Source organism: Mobula birostris, chromosome 7, assembly GCF_030028105.1.
Source record: "Mobula birostris isolate sMobBir1 chromosome 7, sMobBir1.hap1, whole genome shotgun sequence".
Lineage (NCBI taxonomy): Eukaryota > Metazoa > Chordata > Chondrichthyes > Myliobatiformes > Myliobatidae > Mobula > Mobula birostris.
This window is the reverse complement of record NC_092376.1, coordinates 6,482,175-6,504,867: the sequence shown is the minus strand read 5'-3', so window position 1 is coordinate 6,504,867 and position 22,693 is coordinate 6,482,175.

Sequence of the window (22,693 nt, the reverse complement as noted above, 5' to 3'; positions counted from 1 at the left end):
AGGTGTTGTTTCATTTTTGTTGAGGTGTTCTTCTATAGCTGTTTTGGATAGTTGCTTAAGTATGCTATCATTTTAAGTTCTCCCAACATATACTTCTTTCTCTTTTTTCCATGTTTCAGTTTCTTTAATTTTGTTTTAATGGTAGCTATTACTGGATGGTGATCTGAACCACAGTCTGCTCCTGGGTAGGCTTTAGAATTTGTGATATTATTTCTAAAGAAACATAGAAACATAGAAACATAGAAAATAGGTGCAGGAGTAGGCCATTCGGCCCTTCGAGCCTGCACCGCCATTCAGTATGATCATGGCTGATCATCCAACTCAGAACCCTGTACCAGCCTTCCCTCCATACCCCCTGATCCCTTTAGCCACAAGAGCCATATCTAACTCCCTCTTAAATATAGCCAATGAACTGGCCTCAACTGTTTCCTGTGGCAGAGAATGCCACAGATTCACCACTCTGTGTGAAGAAGTATTTCCTAATCTTGGTCCTAAAAGGCTTCCCCTTTATCCTCAAACTGTGACCCCTCGTTCTGGACTTCCCCAACATCGGGAACAATCTTCATGCATCTAGCCTGTCCAATCCCTTCAAGATTTTATACGTTTCAATCAGATCCCCCCTCAATCTTCTAAATTCCAACGAGTATAAGCCTAGTTCATCCAGTCTTTCATCATATGAAAGTTCTGCCATCCCAGGAATCAATCTGGTGAACCTTCTTTGTACTCCCTCTATGGCAAGGATGTCTTTCCTCAGATTAGGGGACCAAAACTGCATACAATACTCCAGATGTGGTCTCACCAAGGCCTTGTACAACTGCAGTAGTACCTCCCTGCTCCTGTACTCGAATCTTCTCTCTGTAAATGCCAGCATGCCATTCGCCTTTTCCACCGCTTGCTGTACCTGCATGCCCACTTTCAATGACTGGTATATAATGACACCCAGGTCTCATTGCACCTCCCCTTTTCCTAATCGGCCACCATTCAGATAATAATCTGTTTTCCTGTTTTTGCCACCAAAGTGGATAACTTCACATTTATCCACATTAAATTGCATCTGCCATGAATTTGTCCACTCACCTAACCTATCCAAGTCACCCTGCATCCTCTTAGCATCCTCCTCACAGCTAACACTGCCGCCCAGCTTCGTGTCATCCGCAAACTTGGAGATGCTGCATTTAATTCCCTCATCCAAGTCATTAATATATATTGTAAACAACTGGGGTCCCAGCACCGAGCCTTGCAGTACCCCACTAGTCACCGCCTGCTATTCTGAAAAGGTCCCGTTTATTCTCACTCTTTGCTTCCTGTCTGCCAACCAATTCTCTATCCACATCAATACCTTATCCCCAATGCCATGTGCTTTAAGTTTGCACACTAATCTCCTGTGTGGGACCTTGTCAAAAGCCTTTTGAAAATCCAAATATACCACATCCACTGGTTCTCCCCTATCCACCCTACTAGTTACATCCTCAAAAAATTCGATGAGATTCGTCAGACATGATTTTCCTTTCACAAATCCATGCTGACTTTGTCTGATGATTTCACCGCTTTCCAAATGTGCTGTTATCACATCTTTGATAACTGACTCTAGCAGTTTCCCCACCACCGATGTTAGGCTAACCAGTCTATAATTCCCTGGTTTCTCTCTCCCACCTTTTTTAAAAAGTGGGGTTACATTAGCCGCCCTCCAATCCTCAGGAACTAGTCCAGAATCTAAAGAGTTTTGAAAAATTATCACTAATGCATCCACTATTTCTTGGGCTACTTCCTTAAGCACTCTGGGATGCAGACCATCTGGCCCTGGGGATTTATCTGCCCTTAATCCCTTCAATTTACCTAACACCACTTCCCTACTAACATGCATTTCCCTCAGTTCCTCCATCTCACTGAACCCTCTGTCCCGTACTAGTTCCAGAAGATTATTTATGTCCTCCTTAGTGAAGACAGAACCAAAGTAATTATTCAATTGGTCTGCCATGTCCTTGCTCCCCATAATCAATTCACCTGTTTCTGTCTGTAGGGGACCTACATTTATCTTAACCAATCTTTTTCTTTTCATATATCTATAAAAGCTTTTACAGTCAGTTTTTATGTTTCCTGCCAGTTTTTTCTCTCATAATTTTTTTTCCCCTTCCTGATTAAGCCCTTTGTCCTCCTCTGCTGAACTCTGAATTTCTCCCAGTCCTCAGGTGAGCCACTTTTTCTGGCTAATTTGTATGCTCCCTCTTTGGAATTGATACTATCCCTAATTTCCCTTGTCAGCCACGGGTGCACGACCTTCCTTGATTTATTCTTTTGCCAAACTGGGATGAACAATTGTTGTAGTTCATCCATGCGATCTTTAAATGCTTGCCATTGCATATCCACCGTCAACCCTTTAAGTGTCATTTGCCAGTCTATCTTAGCTAATTCACGTCTCATACCTTCAAAGTTACCCTTCTTTAAGTTCAGAACCTTTGTTTCTGAATTAACTATGTCACTCTCCATCTTAATGAAGAATTCCACCATATTATGGTCACTCTTACCCAAGTGGCCTCTCACAACAAGATGGCTAATTAACCCTTCCTCATTGCTCAAAACCCAGTCCAGAATAGCCTGCTCTCTGGTTTGTTCCTCGATATGTTGGTTCAAAAAACCATCCCGCATACATTCCAAGAAATCCTCATCCTCAGCACCCTTACCAATTTGGTTCACCCAATCTACATGTAGATTGAAGTCACCCATTATAACTGCTGTTCCTTCATTGCACACATTTCTAATTTCCTGTTTAATACCATCCCCAAGCGTTAATTGATGGTAATGAAATCTATTTGATTCCTTGTTCTATCTCCAGGGCTAATCCAAGCACACAATCTATGCAGATGGTTCTTATACCAAGTATTGGTGATCACTTGGTTGTTTCCAACACAACAATCAGTAAATCTTTCTCCATTTTCATTTTTCTCCCCTAATCCAAAAGGTCCTATGATGTTATCAACCCTTTCTTGTCCAATTTTGGAGTTAAAATCTGCCATAACTAGTTTTATATCCTGAGATTAACATCGCTCATAAGTACTGTCGAGATCTTCATAAAACTTGTTGATATCCTCTTCATCCGCATCATTTGTTGGCGCATAGGCTTGGATTATGCTAATGTTACAAAGACTACCCTTTAATTTAACTAAAAACAGCCGGTCAGATTTCGCCCAAAATCCCATAAGGCATTTTGATACTTGTTTGTTTAAAATAATTCCAACTCCATACGTATGCTGTTGACCTCCAGGATACATTATCAGAGAACTATTCTTAGTGAATTTGCCACTGTCAGTCCATCAAATTTCTGACAGGCCTAAGATATCAACTTCCAACCTTTTCATTTCAGTTAATGTGTTGTCCAACTTTCCTTTCTGGTAAAGTGTATGGATGTTCCATGTTGCTACTCTTAGCCTTTCCCTATTGCTTGCAGTCTCTGGATGATGGTCTGGTGTCACCTGCAGCACATGACTACCCCTACCGAGCGAGCTGTTGTTCTGTTGATTAGAATCAACCCCATTCACGCTGTTGTCTGGTTTCCTTTTGTTTCTTTCCATGATTGACTAGGCAGAAATTTCAACAGTAGTTTGCTGTTGCCTTCTGTTGCCGCAGTGCTCATCTAACTAGAGCATTTGACCTCTACTGGTGTTTCCAATTGGGAATCATACACTAGAGATCGCCCAACCTCTGCTGTTGTTGTACAAAGACAATCCTCCACCAAAGCTTGGAATCCATCTCCCTGCTGCCGAAGACCTCAGTGATTTTAGGTGACACCAACACCAGTGGTCTGGTTATTTTTCTGGCACCAAACACTCGCCATAGACAGAGCTCCTTCAGCGAGACAGGGTGCACCCGGACCTAAGTCCTACGTGAAGGCAGAGTTGTCTTGGGTGGGAGAAGCTATATAATCATTATTGGCATTTCCTGATATTTAGTCAGGACCATCCACCCCATACACCCTGGCCAGGTACATGGAGCTTAGAAAATAGAGGGCTATGGATAACTCTAGGTAATTTCTAAAGTAAGTACATGTTCAGCACAGCATTGTGGGCTGAAGGGCCTGTACCGTGCTGTGGTTTTTCTATGTTTTTATGTTTCTGTGGAATCCAGCACCAACGAGATTTTTCCAGTCTACCTGCATATTGAAATTCCCCGTGACTATTGTAAAATTTGCCTCATGGCATGCGTTTTCTATCTCCGGTTGTAATTTTTAGACCAAATCCTTTCTGCTGTTTGGGGGTCTCTATAACTCCCATCAGAGACTACCCTTGCAGTTCCTTAGCTCTACCCACAATGATTCAACACCTTCTGACCCTATGTCACCTCTTTCTAATAACTTGATATCAATTTTTACGAACAGATTCAATGATGCCTGCAAGATCATATGCGCCAATCTGAAACTGTGCTGCAAGTTCACCTACCATATTCTGTATACTGCACACGTTCAAATGTAACACTTTCAGTCCTGTATTCACTCTTTCTGAATTTCTCTACCTTTTACGTTGCAACTCATCCTGTTGACTGTAATTTTGCCCTATCAACAGCCTCTCCTCACTATGCATTGCCTCTGTTTGTAAATCAGCTACCTCATCGAGCATGAGAGGGCACAGTTTTAAGGTGCTTGGAAGCAGGTACAGAGGAGATGTCAGGGGTAAGTTTTTTATGCAGAGGGTGGTGAGCGTGTGGAATGGGCTGCTGGCGACGGTGGTAGAGGCAGATACGGTAGAGTCTTTTAAGAGACTTGTGGACAGGTACATGGAGCTCAGAAAAATGGAGGGCTATGGGTAACCCTAAGTAATTTCTAAGGTAAGGACATGTTCAGCACAGCTTTGTGGGCCGAAGGGCCTGTATTGTGCTGTAAGTTTTCCATATTTCTATGTTTCTTTCTTCAGCACCACCACTCCGGTTCCCATCCCCCTGCCAAATTAGTTTAAACCCTCCCAAACAACTCTAGCCATCCTGCTCGCAAGGATATCGGACCCCTCTGGTTCAGGTGGAACCTGTCCCTCTTGTACAGGTCATACCTTCTTCAAAAGAGATTCCAATGATCCATAAGTATGAACCACTACCCCCTGCACCAGATCCTCAGCCACCTGCCAAATCATCCTAGTTTTACCCTCACAGGCATGTGGCACAGACAGCAATCCAGAGATTACTACCCTGGAGGTCCTGTTTCTCAGCTTTCTACCTCGCTCCCCAGAATCTCTCTTCAGGACCTCATCTTGTCTACCTGTGTCGTTGGTACCAATATGTACATTATCAAGACGTCTGGCTGCTCACCCTCGCTCTTGAGAATGCCATGGACCCAACCTGAGGTATCCCTGATCCTGGCACCAGGGAGGCAACATCCCATCTGGGTGTCTCTATCTCTATCGAGCCCACAGAACCTTGTCTCTGTTTCTCTGACTATGGAATCTCCTATCAACACTGCAGTCCTCGTCACCTCTCTGCTTGTCCGAGCCACAGCACCAGACTCAGTGCCAGTGTGGCTCCCTCTGGTAGGTTGACTCTCCCCCTCAATATTATCTAAAGTTGTATGCTTATTATTGAGGGGAACGGCCACAAGCGTACTGAGCTCTGGCTATGCATTTCCCCTCCTTCTGACGGTCACCCAGTTGCCTGTCTCCTGCAAACTTGGGGTGACTACCTCCTTGCGGCTCCTGTCTGTCACCTCTTGTATGAGTCGAAAGTCCTTGAGCTGCAGCTCCAGCTCCTTGGTATGTTCTGTCAGGAGCTGAGCAGATGTGCAAGTGTGTTTATCTGGAAGATTGGTGGTCCCACACACTTCCCAAATCCCACATACGGTACAAAACCACTGCCCTGGAACCATAACTCACTAACTACTATGCCCTAACAGTTGAGGAATGAACAAATAAGAACAGAAACAGACTAACTTACTAGATAGTTTGCCTCACCCGAACATGATCTCGCTCAAGCCTGATGAGCCAAAGCCTCTTAGTGTATGTTAGGTGCACCCTGTACCTAATAAAGTGACTGCAGAGTGTATGTTCGTGGTCTTCTGCTGCTGTAGCTTATTCACTTCAAGTTTCAACGTGTTGTGCATTCAGAGATGCTCTTTTGCACTCCACTGTTGTAATGTGTGGTTATTTGAGTTACTTTTGCCTTCCTGTCAGCTTCAACCACTCTGGCCATTCTCCTCTGACCTCTCTCATTAACAAGGCATTTTCATCCACAGAACTGCCACTCACTGGATTTTTTTTTTTGTTTTTCACACCATTCTCTGTAAACTCTGGAGACTGTTGTGCATGAAGACCCCAGGAGATCAACAGTTTCTGAGATACTCAAACCACCCCGTCTGGCACCAACATTCATTCCATGGTCAAAGTCACTCAGGTTACACTTCTTCTGCAACTTGATGTTTAGTTTGAACAACATCTGAACCTCTTGACTCTGTCTGTGTGCTTTTATGAGTTGAGTTGCTGCCAAGTGATTGGCTGATTAGATATGTGCATTATCGAGCTCATACAGGTGTACCTAATAAAGTGGCCACTGAGTGTATGTCTCTCCTCATTCTCCTGCACTCCAGGGGATAAAGTCCTTTCCCTAGAACTCTGTGGTGACATAAAGTAACCTGAATTTGGTTAAGGAATGGTTACTTCTCCAGATCATCACAGAGAAAGGTGACGCGTTCTAACTGAGACAAAATCTTTAGAACCATAGTAAATACTGGATGGCAGGCAATTCTGACAAGGAGCTTCCTCTGGGAATGAGTGGAAGGCCAATGATTGAAAGCCAAGACAAAATTGTTGGCATATAATAAACTGTATTGGGAGGCACATACCTTGGACTGCAGTGTCTTGCATACTTCTTTATTACGCCAGAATGAGCTCATTCAGCCCATCAGTCCATGCTAGCTCCCAATACCAACAATTCATAAGACCATAAAACATCACAGAAGTAAACCACGCCGCCCTTTGAGTTTGCTCCAACATTGAGTCATGGCTGATTTATTTTCCCCTCTCAATTCCACTCTCTCGCCTTTTCCCCATAACCTTTGATGCTCTGACCAATCAAGAACCTATGAAACCCTTTTTTAAGTATAGCCAGTGACTTGGCCTCCATAGCTATCTGTGGCAATGAATTCCACAGATTAACCACCCTCTGGCTCATGAAGTTCCTCCTCATCTCTGTTCTAAATTGATGTCCCTCTATTCTGAGGCTGTGCTCTCTGGACCTAGACTCCCCCAAAATAGGAAACATCGTCTCCACATCCACTCTAACTATGCCTTTCAATATTCAATAGGTTCCAATGAGATCCCCCATTATTCTTCTAAACTCCAGTGAATACAGGCCCAGGACCATCAAATGCTCCTCATTCATTAACTCTATCATTCCTGGATCACTCTCATATACTCCTTCAAACCCTTTCCAATGCCAGCACGTCCATGTTCCATCCCCCATCATTTGTACTCAGTTCTATTCGCCTCATTATAGAAAGAATGTGGAAGCCTTAGAGAGGGTGCAGAGGAGATTTACCAGGAAGCTGCCTGGATTAGACAGCATGTCTTATGAGGCTGGGTTGAGTGAGCTCGGGGTTTTTCCTCTTTGGAGCGGAGGAGGATGAGAGGCGGCTTGATAGAGGCGGAGAAGATAAGAGGCACAGATCGAGAGGATAGCTGGAGACTTCTTCTCAGGGTGGAAATGGAGAGAGCATGATTTTAAGATGATCAGAGGACAGTACAGATGTAGAGCAAGACACACAATGTGCTGGAGGAGCTCAGCAGGTCAGGCAGCATCTATGGATGGCAATAAACAGTCGACATTTTGTGCCGAGACTCTTCGTCAGGCGGGTGTGCGGGACTCGCTGCCTGGGTAGAGACAGAGGCAGATACATTAGGAGCACTTAAGAGACTCTTAAATTATTTACTTTATTTATTTCGCTAGTGACACGGCACAGAACGGACTCTTCCAGCTCTTCAAGTCATGCTGCCAAAAAAAAAGTCTATTTAACCCTATCCAGATCATGGGACAATTTACAATGACCAATTACCCTGCTAACTGATATATCTTTGCACTGTGGGAGGAAACCAGAACACCTGGAGGAAACACAGGCATTCCACGGGGAGGATGTAAAAGAAGACGCTCGGTTTGAACTCTGAACTCTGACGCCCCAAGCGCTCTACTTTCTGCAGGGATTGCTCTCTCCGTGACTCCCTTGTCCATTCATCTCTCCCACCAGTGTCCCTCCTGGCACTTATTCCTGCAAGTGGCCAAGTGCTATACCTGCCCATTCACCTTCTCCCTCACCTCTACTGAGGGTCCCAAACAGTCCTTCCAGGTGAGGCAACATTTCACCTGTGAGTCTGCTGCGGTTGTCTATTGTGTCCACCGCTGCCTCCTCTACATTGGTGAGACCCGTCGTAAACTGGGGATCCCTTCATCGAGTACTGCCACACCATCCACCACAGGTAGGACTTCCCAGTGGTCAAACATTTTAATTCCGATTCTCATTCCCGTTCCAACATGTTGCTCCATGGCGACCTCTTGTGTCAAGATGAGGCCATGCTCAGGGTGGATGAGCAACACCATATATTCAGTCTGGGTAGTCTCCAACCTGATGCATGAACATTTCTCCCCCTCCCTTCTTCTTCTATTCCCCACTCTGGCCTCTTACCTCTTCTCACCTACCTATCACCTTCCCCCTTTGTCTGGGTCCCTTCCTCCTTCCCTTTCTCCTATGGTCCACTCTCCTCTCCTATCAGATTCCTTCCTCTCCAGCCCTCTACCTTTTCCACCCACCTGACTTCACCTATCACCTTCTAGACATCCTCCTTTCCCCTCCCCTATCTTCTTATTCTGGCGTCTTTCCACTTCCTCCTCAGTCCTGATGAAGGGTCTCAGCCCAAAATGTCAACTGTTTATTCATCTCTATAGATACTGCCTGACCTGCTGTGTTCCTCCGGTATTTTGTGTGTGTTGCTTCTAGAATGAATTAACTTTGCAAATTTGTGGTTGACATAAAGCCCAGGGAATGTTGTAATCTGTGAGAGGCACAGATTTAGACTCCGAGAATGGCAGTAGGAGAATAGTGGCAGAATTACCTCATGCACGGGCATGGCGCCATTTCTTCAAGAGTGGGCACCGTGTTTACTATGCTGTGCAGAGTTGGCACTCCTGTGCTCCTGTGTAGAAGCAATCCCACACACACACAGACTCAGACACACACACACACACACACACACACACACACACATGCAAGAACACATGAACATACATAGCAATGCATACAAAATGCTGGAGGAACTCTGCAGCTCGGGCAGCATCAATGGAAATGGACAAACAGTCGACATTTGAGGCCGAGACCCTTCTTCAGGACTGAAGAACACAAACACACACACAGAGGAAGTGTGAAAAATTCCAAGAGGATGGAGTTGATCTAGTAGTGGGTAGTTACGTCAATAAGTGACAAAAGTCGAGCTCAAGTTTAATGTCACACAACAGTATAGTGTATACTGCCAAATGAAATAGTGTTCCTCTGGACTAAGTACATATAACTCACACACATGAAGTAATATTACCACTAATAAATTAACAAATAATAAAGTGCATTTACAACACAGGTTAAAAACAAGCAGTACAATGCTACTGCATATGGATTACACTGCTGATTACACACCACCCTCTTAGCAGCAGTAGGTCTGATGCTCGTTCAACGTTGCGTAACTGTGGTATTTCCCAAACCTCATTTTATAATTCAGTTCTGCTTTAGCCAGCTTTTAAATTAGTCTCTCCACTTTTTATAATTTTCCGGTTAAACTCAGCTGGCAGAGCATCAGATTTATAGCCTGAGAGAGTCCAGGGTTGAAGTATGCATTCAGACTCTTCTCATACAATTGATCTATGTATATAAGCTATCTGGCATTAATGTTTATTGTATTCTTTTATCTTATTGTGTGTTTTTGAGCTGCATGAGATCCGGAGTAATTAATATTTCATTCCCCTTTACACTTGTGTACTGGATATGACATTAAACAACCTGGAAGTTTGCCGTGGTTTTATAGCGTTCACTTTCCAGAAGTGGTTGCGTGCCCTTGGCTTCACTAGAAGAGAAGTCAAGTCAACCAGCAGGGCTGTAGCTGAGGCAGCAGAGAAAGGATCAGCATGGGTGTGAACCAAGTATGTCCAGAGGGGCAGATAGTCAGACAGTGTATACATATCTTGCAAACCCTTCAGTAGTTGCATAGACACCTGAAGAGCAGACTATCTGTTGGATGGAAGCGACCAACAACTCTGATAGAGGCAGATGCCAAGTTTTTAAGCTCACCAGTGGGAGGTGGTGCTTTAGCACTGCTGGCCCACCACCTCGAGGGAGTCTGGATCATACGTGGGCCAAAATTCCTGAAGACAGGTGGCAGATCAACTGATGATCCCACTGGTGATAGCACAGGACAGTTAACATCTTAATCCATGTGTATTTTCAATTCAATTCAATGTTGAATGTTGAATTGATGACAACACACCCAAAATGCTGGAGGAACTCAGTGGGTCAGGCAGCATCTATGAAGATGAATAGACAGTCGACCTTGTGGGCCTTCTGCAGGGCTGATACAGCTTTTGTTTTTAGCTGATTGGACTGCCTGAGAAAGCTATAAATCGGCTGCAGCTTGTTCAAAATGCAGCAGCAAGAACCTTAACCAAAGAAAGAAAATCTGAGCACATTTCACTGGTTTTGGGATCATTACACCAGCTGACTGTGACCTTTAGGATCAATTTAAAAATACTCTTAATTGTAGATAAGACTTGGAATAATCTAGTTCCTCCAAGAGGATAAGACGTGAGAGAATAGGATCAATAGCAAGAGGATAAGATGTGAGAGATACATCCAATCAAGTGTGACAATGGAAAAGTGTGTATGGAACCGGAGGAAATAGCAGAGATACTTAATGAATACTTTACTTCAGTATTCACTACGGAAAAGGATCTTGGTGATTGTAGTGATGACTTGCAGCAGACTGAAAAGCTCGAGCATGTAGAATTTAAGAAAGAGGATGTGCTGGAGCTTTTGGAAAGCATCAAGTTGGATAAGTTGCTGGGACCGGATGAGATGTACCCCAGGCTACTGTGGGAGGCAAGGGAGGAGATTGCTGAGCCTCTGGCGATGATCTTTGCATCATCAATGAGGATGGGAGAGGTTCTGGAGGATTGGAGGGTTGCGGAAGTTCTTCCCTTATTCAAGAAAGGGAGTAGAGATAGCCCAGGTAATTATAGGCCAGTGAGTCTTACTTCAGTGGTTGGTAAGTTGATGGAGAAGATCCTGAGAGGCAGGATTTATGAACATTTGGAGAGGCATAATATGATTAGGAATAGTCAGCATGGCTTTGTGAAAGGCAGGTCGTGCCTTACGAGCCTAATTGAATTCTTTGAGGATGTGCCTAAACACGTTGATGAAGGTAGAGTAGTAGATGTAGTATATATGTATTTCAGCAAGGCATTTGATAAGGTACTCCATGCAAGGCTTATTGAAAAATTAAGAAAGCATGGGATCCAAGGGTACATTGCTTTGTGGATCCAGAACTGACTTGCCCACAGAAGGCAAAGAGTGGTTGTAGACGGGTCATATTCTGCATGGAGGCCGGTGACCAGTGGAGTGCCTCGGGGATCTGTTCTGGGACCCCTACTCTTCGTGATTTTTATAAATGACCTGGATGAGGAAGTGGAGGGATGGGTTAGTAAATTTGCTGATGACACAAAGGTTGGGGGTGTTGTGGATAGTGTGGAGGGCTGTCAGAGGTTACAGTGGGACATTGATAGGATACAAAACTGGTCTGAGAAGTAGCAGATGGAGTTCAACCCAGATAAGTATGAAGTAGTTAATTTTGATAGGTCAAATATGATGACAGAATATAGCATTAATTAGATTAGATTAGATTAGATTATGAGGACACTCAGTCCTCGTTTATTGTCATTTAGAAATGCATACATTAAAAAATGATACAACGTTCCTCCCGAAAGATATCACAGAAACACAGGACAGACCAAGACTAAAACTGACAAAACCACATAATTATAACATATTGTTACAACAGTGCAAAGCAATACCGTAATTTGATAAAGAGCAGACCATGGGCACAGTAAAAAAAAGCCTCAAAGTCCCGATAGCCCCATCATCTCACGCAGACGGTAGAAGGGAGAAACTCTCCCTGCCATGAACCTCCAAGCGCCGCAAACTTGCCGATGCAGCACCATTGGAAGCACCCGACCGCGACAGACTCTGAGTCTGTCCGAAAACTTTGAACCTCCAACACCGAGCACCATCTCTGCTGAGCGTTTCGACCTGCCCTGGCCGCCGAGCAACAAGCAAAGCTGAGGACTCGGGGCCTTGCCCTCTGGAGATTCTGTATCACACAGAAGCAGCGGCAGTGAAACAGGCATTTCAGAAGTTTCACAGATGTTCCTCTGTGCTCTCACGTCTGGCTCCATCAAATCAGGGTTGTGCACGGCACCCTACTTGACAGATAACAGATATCATTCACTGGAGTGGCCGCCACAAGCTGCGTCACGCCGCCATCTTCTCCTCCCAATGGTAAGACTCCCATTAATGGTAAGACTCTTGGCAGTGTGGAGGATCAGAGGGATCTTGGGGTCCGAGTCCATAGACACTCAAAGCTGCTACACAGGTTGACTCTGTGGTCAAGGAGGCATACGGTGTATTAGCCTTCATCAATCGTGGGATTGAGTTTAGGAGCCGAGAGGTAATGTTGCAGCTATATAAGACTCTGGTCAGACCACACTTGGAGTACTGTGCTCAGTTCTGGTCACCTCACTACAGGAAGGATGTGGAAACCATAGAAAGGGTGCAGAGGAGATTTACAAGGATGTTGCCTGGATTGGGGAGCGTGCCTTATGAGCAAAGGTTGAGTGAACTCGGCCTTTTCTCCTTGGAGCAACAGAGGATGAGAGGTGACCTGATAGAGGTGTATAAGATGATGAGAGGCATTGATCGTGTGGATAGTCAGAGGCTTTTTCCCAGGGCTGAAATGGCTAGCATGAGAGGGCACAGTTTTAAGGTGCTTGGAAGTAGGTACAGAGGAGATGTCAGGGGTAAATTTTTTACTCAGAGAGTGGTGAGTGCGTGGAATGGGCTGTCGGCGATGGTGGTGGAGGCGGATACGATAGAGTCTTTTAAGAGACTCCTGGATGGGTACATGGAACTTAGTAAAATAGAGAGTAAGTGTAAAGCCTAGATAGTACTAAGGTAAGGACATGTTCGGCACAGCTTTGTGGGCCGAAGGGCCTGTATTGTGCTGTAGGTTTTCTATGTTTGTATATACATTGGAGTGTCTACCCCCTTACATCCTCATTCATAATCTTAAATCTATGAATACTGGTTTGCTTAGTGTTTCTAGAGCCGATAATATAAGAACAGGTGATACGGCCTTTTGCTCTTACGCACCAAAAATCTGGAACATTCTACCGACTGGGATACCCCAGGCTAGTACTGTGCAATGTTTCAAAGCACCTCTAAAAACCTACTTTTTGAATTTGACCTGCTTCTGGGATTCCTTAATGCCTGTTGATCCCAAGTCAAGTTTATTGTCAAACGAGTCATTGTTTCTCTGGACCAGGGTGTAGACAGGACAGTGGTGCTCATAACACACATATAACACACAATAACTTAGGCGAGTAAGGATTGAATCATCAATGAGGATGGGAGAGGTTCTGGAGGATTGAATCTACAAATGAATTATGCATAGATAAACTAAGTGCATAAATTTAATATTGTAGGGACAGTACAAATTATCCAGTTATACTTTGAATGCGATGCAGCTGGGAGTTCAGAAGCCTAATGGCCTAATGGCCTGGGGGAAGAAGCTATTTCCCATCCTGACTGTTCCAGTTTTTGTGCATCGTAGTCTATGCCCCCTGCTTTTCAGTCCCCCTTCACTGGGAAAAGTCAGAGTGTGTTCACCTTATCTATACTTCTCATGATTGCACCATTGATAAAATCACCTCTCAGTCACCCACACTCAGAAGGAAAACTTTTTTTTTGCTCTGTATTATTCACTGGTATCCTATATGATTGGGAGTTTTGTCAATTAAGTACTACTTGGTTTTATAATTACTCATGTTAAGTATAGCAATGTATTCCCAATAACTTTGTACTATTATTATGTCATGTTTATATTTTATGAAACTAATAAAAAGACTAAAAAAGAAAGGAAAACTTACCAGCCTGTCCTACCTGTCCCTGTAAGTCATTCAAAACTAAGTAGTGGATCAGAAGCATCTGAATGCATAAGACCTAGGAGCAAAATTAGGCCATTCAGCCCATCGAGTCTGCTTCACCTTTCCATCATGGCTGATTTGTCAATTCCATTCTCCTGTCTCCTCCCTATATCCCTTACTAATCAAGAACATATTAACCTCTGCTTAGAATATACCCAACGACTAGGCCTCCGCGGGTGTCTGTGGCAATGAATTCCACAGTTTCGCCACCCTCTGGCCTCCTTACCACCAACTCAACCTGCAAATTAACCGTCGGGGAAGCCTGCATATAAACATTATATTTTACAAGTAAAAAACGTAATTCAAATGAAAAACACAGGTAATTGTGGAGCAAAGTGGTGAAAGTGGTCCCAGCGTTCCTGTACTGAGGTAATGATTAGAGTTGTGCAGGTCGGTTCAAGAACTGAACGGTTGAAAGGAAGTAGCTGTTCCTGCACCTGGTGGTGGGGGACTTCAGGCCTCTGTTTCTCCTGCCTGACGGTAACTGAGAGGAGACGGTACGGCCTGGATGGTGGGATGTTTTATGATGGATATTGCTTTCTCCTGTAGATCCCTCAATGGTTGGGAGGAATGTGCCTGTGATGCCCTGAGGAGCTGAGGTATATTACTTCCCAGAGTGCAGCAGACTGGGGGCTGATCTTACAGAGGTTTATCAGAAGCAGGAGCAGAATCAGGTTTAATATCACCAGCATATGTCATGAAATTAGTTGTTATGTGGCAGCAGTACATTGCAATAAATAATAATAATAAAATGTGTGAATTACAGTAATACCAGATACCTCCCCATACCAGATGGTATGAGTTTTCTAAAATCCTGAGGGGCATAGATAGGCTGTGTGGTCTTTTTTTTCCCAGTGATGGGGAATTAAAGCATGAAGATATAGTTTTAAGTTCACTGAAGAGAAGTTTAACAAGCACCTGAAAGGCAACTTTCTTTACGTATATCTGGTAGATATAAGGAACCATCTCCCAGAGGAAGTGGTTGAGGCAGGAACATTACATAGAACATAGAACTGTACGGAACAGGAACAGGTCCTTTAGCCCACATTGTTATGCTGACCCAATTAAATCAGTAATCAAACGGTCAACCTAACTAACCCCCTCTGCCTAAACAATGTCCGTATCTTCCAGAGTTTAAAGGTCAAAGTAAATTTATTGTCAAAGTATATATACATCACCATATACAACCTCAAAATTTATTTACTTGCAGGCATACTCAATCAATTGATAATAATAATCGGTTATTATGGATAGGCTTTTTCTATTGAGAATGGGGGAGATTCAAACAAGAGGACATGAGTTGAGAGTTAAAGGGCAAAAGTTTAGGGGTAACAAGAGGGGGAACTTCTTTACTCGGAGAGTGGTAGCTGTGTGGAACAAGCTTACAGCAGAAGTGGTTGAGGCAGGTTCGATGTGGTCGTTTAAAGTTAAATTGGATAGATATCTGGACAGGAAAGGAATGGAGGGTTATGGGCTGAGTGCAGGTTGGTGAAACTAGGCGAGAGTAAGAGTTTGGCATGGACTAGAAGGGCTGAGATGACCTGTTTCCATGCTGTGACCTGGATCTACGCCTGGAAAGCCTTCACTCTCCAGGGCGCAGGCCTGGGCAAGGTTCTATGGAAGACCAGCAGTTGCCCATGCTGCACGTCTCCCCTCTCCACGACACCAATGTTGTCCAAGGGAAGGGCATTAGGACCCATACAGCTTGGCACCATATGGTTATATGGTTAATAATAACCATAATAGAGTCAATGAAAGACCGCTCCAACTTGGCATTCAACCAGAGTGCAAATGACAATAAACTGTGAAAATACAAAAAGAAATAAATAATAATAACCAAAGAAGCAATAAATATGGAGAAAGTGAGATGAAGAGTCCTAGAAAGTGAGTCCGTTGGTTGTGGGAACATTTCAGTGTTGGAGTGAGTGAAATTGTGTGTAGTTATCCCCTTTGGTTCAAGAGCCTGATGGTTGAGGGGTAATAACTGTTCCTGGCTATCCCACGATCTAAACTTAAGCTCAGGGTGACCGCTCCTTTGCTGTTGTAGCCCCTAGACTGTGGAACAGCATTCCCCTCCCTATCAGATCTGCCCCCTCCATCCACTCTTTTAAATCCAGGCTCAAAACTTAATTTTATTCACTAGCGTTTGTATCCCCCTGATGTGGCTGATTTTTGGCTTGTGCCTAGCTAGGCCCTTGTGCTGTTTCTTTTGTGCCTATAAGCTGCTTGCCTTTTTGGTTATGTCTGTGTTTCTTGTATTTTGCTCTGATCTGTACAGCACTTTGGTCAACGTGGGTTGTTTTTAAATGTGCTATATAAATAAATTTGACTTGACTATTCCTGAATCTGGTGGTGTGAGTTCTGAGGCTCCTGCACTTTCTTCCTGATGGCAGCAGTGAGAAGAGAGCATGTGCTCTTTAGCGGATGTCTCTGATGACGAATGCTGCTTTCCTGTGACAACACCTTGTGTAGATGTGCTCAATGGTTGGGAGGACTTTACCCGTGATGGACTGGGCTGTATTCACTATTTTTGTAGGATTTTCTGTTCAAGGGCATTGGTGTTTCCATACCAGGCTGTGATGCATCCAGTCAATATACTCTCCATTACGCATCTATAGAGGTTCGTCAAAGTTTTAGATAGCATGCTTAATCTTCGCAAACTCCTAAGGATGTAGAAGCACTAATGTGCTTTTTTCATAATTGCACTTACATGCTGGATCCAGGGCAGGTCCTCTGAAATCCTAACACCGAGGAATTAAAAATTGCTGACCCTCTGATCCTCTGATGAGGACTGGCACATGATCCTCTGGTTTTTCCCTCCTGAAGTCAATAGTCATCTCCTTGGTCTTGCTGACATTGAGTAAGAGGTCGTTGTTGTGGTTCCACTCAGTCAGAACTTCAATCTCTCTCCTATATCACTTTACACTGCACGCTGTCGGAGCAGTGCTGCCAGGATAATCAAGGACACGACCCACCCAGCCAACACACTCTTCATCCCTCTTCCCTCTGGGAGAAGGCTCAGGAGCTTGAAGACTCGCACGCTGGAGGAACTCAGCAGGTCGGGCAGCATCCGTGGAAACGATCAGTCAACATTTCGGACCAGAACCCTTTGTCAGGACTGTAGAGGGAAGGAGTAGAGGCCCTATAAAGAAGGTGGGGGGAGGGTGGGAAGGAGACGGCTGGTAGGTTCCAGGTGAAAAACCAGTAAGGGGAAAGATAAAGGGGTGGGGGAGGGGAAACAAGGAGAGCATAGGGAGGAAAGGTGAAGAAGGAATAGGAGAAAACACAATGGATAGTAGAAGGAGGCGGAACCATGAGGGAGGTGATAGACAGCTGGGGGAGGGGGGCAGAGTGACATAGGGATAGGAGAAGGGAGGGGGAGGGAATTACCGGAAGTTGGAGAATTCTATGTTCATACCAAGGGGCTGGAGACTACCTAGACGGTATATGAGGCTTTGACCCCAGCATCTGCAGATTATTTTGTGAAGACTCGTACGGCCAGATTTGGGAACAGCTTCTTTCCAACCGTGATAAGACTGCTGAACGGATCCTGACCCGGATCTGGGCCGTACCCTCCAAATATCCGGACCTGCCTCTTGGTTTTTTTGCACTACCTTACTGTCCATTTTTCTATTTTCTATTTATGATTTATAATTTAATTTTTTATATTTACTAATTTTTGCTGTTTTTAATATTTTTAATATTTAATATTTGTAATCCAGGGAACAGGAAGCGCAGAATCGAATATCACTGTGATGATTGTACGTTCTAGTATCAACTGTTTGGCGACAATAAAGTATAAAGTATATCTGATTCATCACCACCTTTGATTCAGCCTACAACAATGGTGACATCAGCAAACTTGAATGTGTCATTGGAGCTGTGCTTAGCCACACAGTCATAATGTAAAGCAGGTAGAGCAGGGGGCTAAGCTCACAGCCTTGTGGTGCACCTGTGCTGATGGTGATTGTGGAGGAGATGTTGTTGTCAATCCAGACTGGCTCTGCAAGTCAGGAAATTGAGGATCCATTTTACTCCCACTCATGTTGCTTTCTCAAAAGTCTCTTAAAAGTCCCTATGTATCTGCCTCTATCACCTTTCCAGACAGCACATTCCAGGCACCCTCCACTCTGTAAAAAATTTGCCCTCACATCTCCTTTGAAATTACCCCTCTCACTTTAAATGCATGTCTTCTGGTATTAGACATTCCAATTCTGGGTAAAAGGTCAAATTCGTTTACTTTATTTATGCCTCTAGTCCTGACGAAGGGTCTCGGCCTGAAACGTCGACTGCACCTCTTCCTACAGATGCTGCCTGGCCTGCTGCGTTCACCAGCAACTTTGATGTGTGTTGCTTTCTTATAAACCTCTATCAGATCAGCCTCTGCCACTACATTGAAAATAACCCTAGTGTGCCCAACCTCTCGTTATAACACATACCCTGTAATCCACACAGAATCTTGGTAAACCTTTTCTGAACCCTCTCCAAAGCTTCAATATTCTTCCTATAATAGAGCAACCAGAACTCGATACAATACTCCAGATGTGGCCTAACTAGAGTTTTATAAAGCTGCAACATATCTTCCTGACTTTTCTACTCAATGCCTTGAATATTAAGATCAAGCTTGCCATCTGTCTTCTTAACCAGCTTATCAACCTGTGTAGCCACTTTCAGGTAGCTATGAACTTGGACTCCAAGATTACTCTGCACATGAACTACTAAGGGCCTTGCCTTTAGTGCATGGTCTCTTTACATTTGACTTACCAAGGTGCAACACCTTACATTTGACCAGGTTAAACTTTTCCTGCCATTTTTCTGCCCATATCTACAAATGATCTATATCTTGCTGTATACTTTGCCAGTCTTCCACACTATCCACAACATCACCACTTTTTGTATCATATGCAAACTTACTAACTCATCTACATTTTCATCTAGATCATTTACTTTATATACATCACAAACAGCAGAGGTCCCATCACAGATTCCTGTGGAACACCACTAATCAGACCTCCAGCTTGAATAAATACCTACTGTATGTGCAAGACAGTTCTGAATCCAAATAGCCAATTCACTATGAATCCCTTGCATCTTAATCTTCTGGATGAGCCTCCCATGAGGGACCTTGTCAAATGGCTTTGTAAAGTCCACGTGGACAACATCTACAGCTCTCCCTTCATCATCACCGCGTCATCGAAGTGAGTGGACATTGAAGAAGGTGGACATTGAAGAAGTGTGTGGACAGAAATATGCATGACAAGAGTTTAGAGTAATATGGGTCAAGTGTTGGGAAACGTGATTAGCTTGGATATACATTTGAGCAGGTATGGACAGGTATGGGCCAAAGGACCTTTCAGCGTGCTCTACAAAGTTGTGACTCTCTGAAAACAAGAAGATATCAAAAATAAACTAGAGGAAAAAATTCCGAAAGAAAAAATACCATGGACCATGGAGATACAAATAGAGGCACAGAGTATACGATGAGGATACCCATGATATACCCATCCCAGACATTCTCTCGTCTCCCCTCTCCCAACAGGCAGAAGATACAAAAGGCACAAAGTACATGCCACCAGGCACAAGAACGGCTTCTATCTTGTTGTTATCAGACGTAGAATCTTGACCTCAAAAGCTACCTTATCGTCTGCCTGCTCTGCACTTTCTCTGTAACATTTTACTCTGATATTTCTAGGTAGAGGTATCCAATGTTAACTTTGCAGATAACAGTACACAGTATATCTGCATACTGTTTATGCGGTTCAGCATGATGTCACTGTACCTCAGAACATAAGACCATAAGATATGGCAGCAGAATTAGGCCAGTTGGCCCATTGACTCTGCTCCACCATTTCTGATATATTTTCCTTCTCAGCCCCAATCTCCTACCTTCTCCCCGTATCCCCTCATGCCCTGACCAATCAAGAATCTGTCAACCTCTGCCTTAAATATACATAAAGACTTGGCGTCCACAGCTGCGCGAGCCAAAGAATTCCACAGATTCACCACTCTCTGGCTGAAGAAATTCCTCCTCATCTCTGTTCTAAAAGAGTGCCTCTCTATTCTGAGGCTTGTGTCCTTTGGCCTTAGAGTCTGCCATGATGGGAAACATCCTCTCCACATCCACTCTATCAAGTCCTTTCACATTCAATAGGTTTCCATGAGGTCACCCCTCACGCTTCTGGATTCCAGTGAATACAGGCCCAGAACCATCAAGGCTATTCATATGACAAGCCATTCATCCCTGGAATTATTTTTGTGAAACTTCTTTGAACCCTCTCCTGTGTCAGCACATCCTTTCTAAGATAAGGGGCCCAGAACTGCTCACAATACTCCAAGTGAGGCATTATCAGTGCTTTATAAAGTCTCAACATTACATCCTTGCTTTTATATTCTAGTCCTCTTCAAATGAATGCTAGCATCGAATTTGCCTTCCTCACTACAGAGTCAACCTGCAAATTAACCTTTAGCAAATCCTGCATAAAGACTTCTAAGTCCCTTTACACCTCAGATTTTTGTATTTTCTCTTGATTTAGAGAATAGTCTATGCTTTTATTTCTTCAACCAAAGTGCATGACCATACAGTTCCCAGCACTGTATTCCATCTGCCACTTCTTTGCCCATTCTCCTAATATGTCTATGTCCTTCTGTAGCCTTCCTATATCCTCAAAACTACCTGCATGTCCACTTATTGTATTCTATGAAAATTTTGCAACAAAGCCATCAATTCTGGCATTCAAGTCATTGACGTATAATGTAAAAAGAAGTGTTCTCAACACAAACCCCTGTGGAACACCACAAGGTACTGGAAGCCAACCAGAAAAGGCTCCTTTTGTTCCCACTCTTTGTCTCCTGCCTATCAGTCGCTGCTTTAACCATGCTAGTATCTTTCCTGATATACTATCAGCTCTTAGCTTCTTAAACAGCTCCATGTGTGGCACCTTCTCAAAGGCCTTCTGGAAGTCCAAGTACACAATGTTCACCCATTCTCCTTTGTTTATCCTGCTTGTCATGGTCCCGACTGAACAGTGGCAGGCATCCAAGTTTTGGTGCTCCAATTCTCCGAAGTATGGCCAACTGCCACTGTCCTGTTAAGACTCAGACTGGCAATATCGTTTGCCACGTTCCTTCATGGAAAGTCAGCATTTAAAGGGCTTGGGCTGAGCACTCAGTGCTCAATCGTTTGAGTTCCATGAGTACTGCTGTTTGTGATTTCGCCTTTAGATTTCATTTGTATCATTTTGTTTATTTGAAGTCTGAGTCTGGGTGTATTCTCGAACTTACTCTGCATGTGGGTTTGCCACCATCCATAGCTCTCTTGTTACAGCTACTTGATATCAAATTCTAACTCACTACGGTCTTGCACCTTGTTATTTGTTTATGATTATTAGGACACGCAGTCCCCTTTTATTGTCATTTAGTAATGCATGCATTAAGAAATGATAAAAGTGTTTTTCCAGAATGATATCACGAAAACACATGACAAACCGACTTAAAAACTAACAAAAACCACATAATTATAACATATAGTTACAACAGTGCAAAGCAATACCGTAATTTGATAAGAACAGACCATGGCACAGTAAAAATCTCAGAATCTCTCGAAAGTCCCATCATCTCATGCAGACGGTAAACCTCCAGCGCTGCCAACTTGCTGATGCAGCATCCGGGAAGCATCCGACCACAGTCCGACTCCGAGTCCGTCCGAAAAACTCCGAGCCTCCGACCACCTATTCGACATTGAGCACCGAGCACCATCTATGCTGAGCGTTTCGACCCCGGCCCTGGCAACAGGCGATACGCAAAGCCGAGGATTTGGGACCTTCGTCTCCGGAGATTCTCGATTGCACAGTAGCAGCGGCAGCGAAGCGGGCATTTCAGAAGTTATTCCAGATGTTCCTCTGCACTTCTCACGGCTGTCTCCATCAAATCCGGATTGTGCACGGCACCCCTAGCTACACATATCAATATTCATTTGGAACGGCCGCAGGCGCTGCGTCGCACAGCCATCTTCTCCTCCCTCCCAGTTTGTTTATTTGTTTATTTTTTTTATTCAGAGATACGAGTCAAAACAGGTCCTCCCAGTCTATCCAGCCATGTCGTCCATAAACCCACCTATTTAACCCTAGCCTAATCACAGGACAACTTGCAGTCAATTAACCTACTTACCAGTATATCTTTGGACTGTAGGAAGAAACTGGAGACCTGGAGGAAGCACTCACATTCCATGATGAGGACATACAGATTCCTTACAGAGGACGCCGGGATTGAACACCAAACTCCGGTGCCCTGAGCTGTAATAGCATTCCACTAACTGCTATGCAACTGTGGTGTCCCAATTGTCTACCTGCACTGCACTTTCTCTGTAGCTGTTACACTTTATTCTGCATTCTGTATTGTTTTACCTTGTACTACCTCAGTGCACTGTGTAATGCTC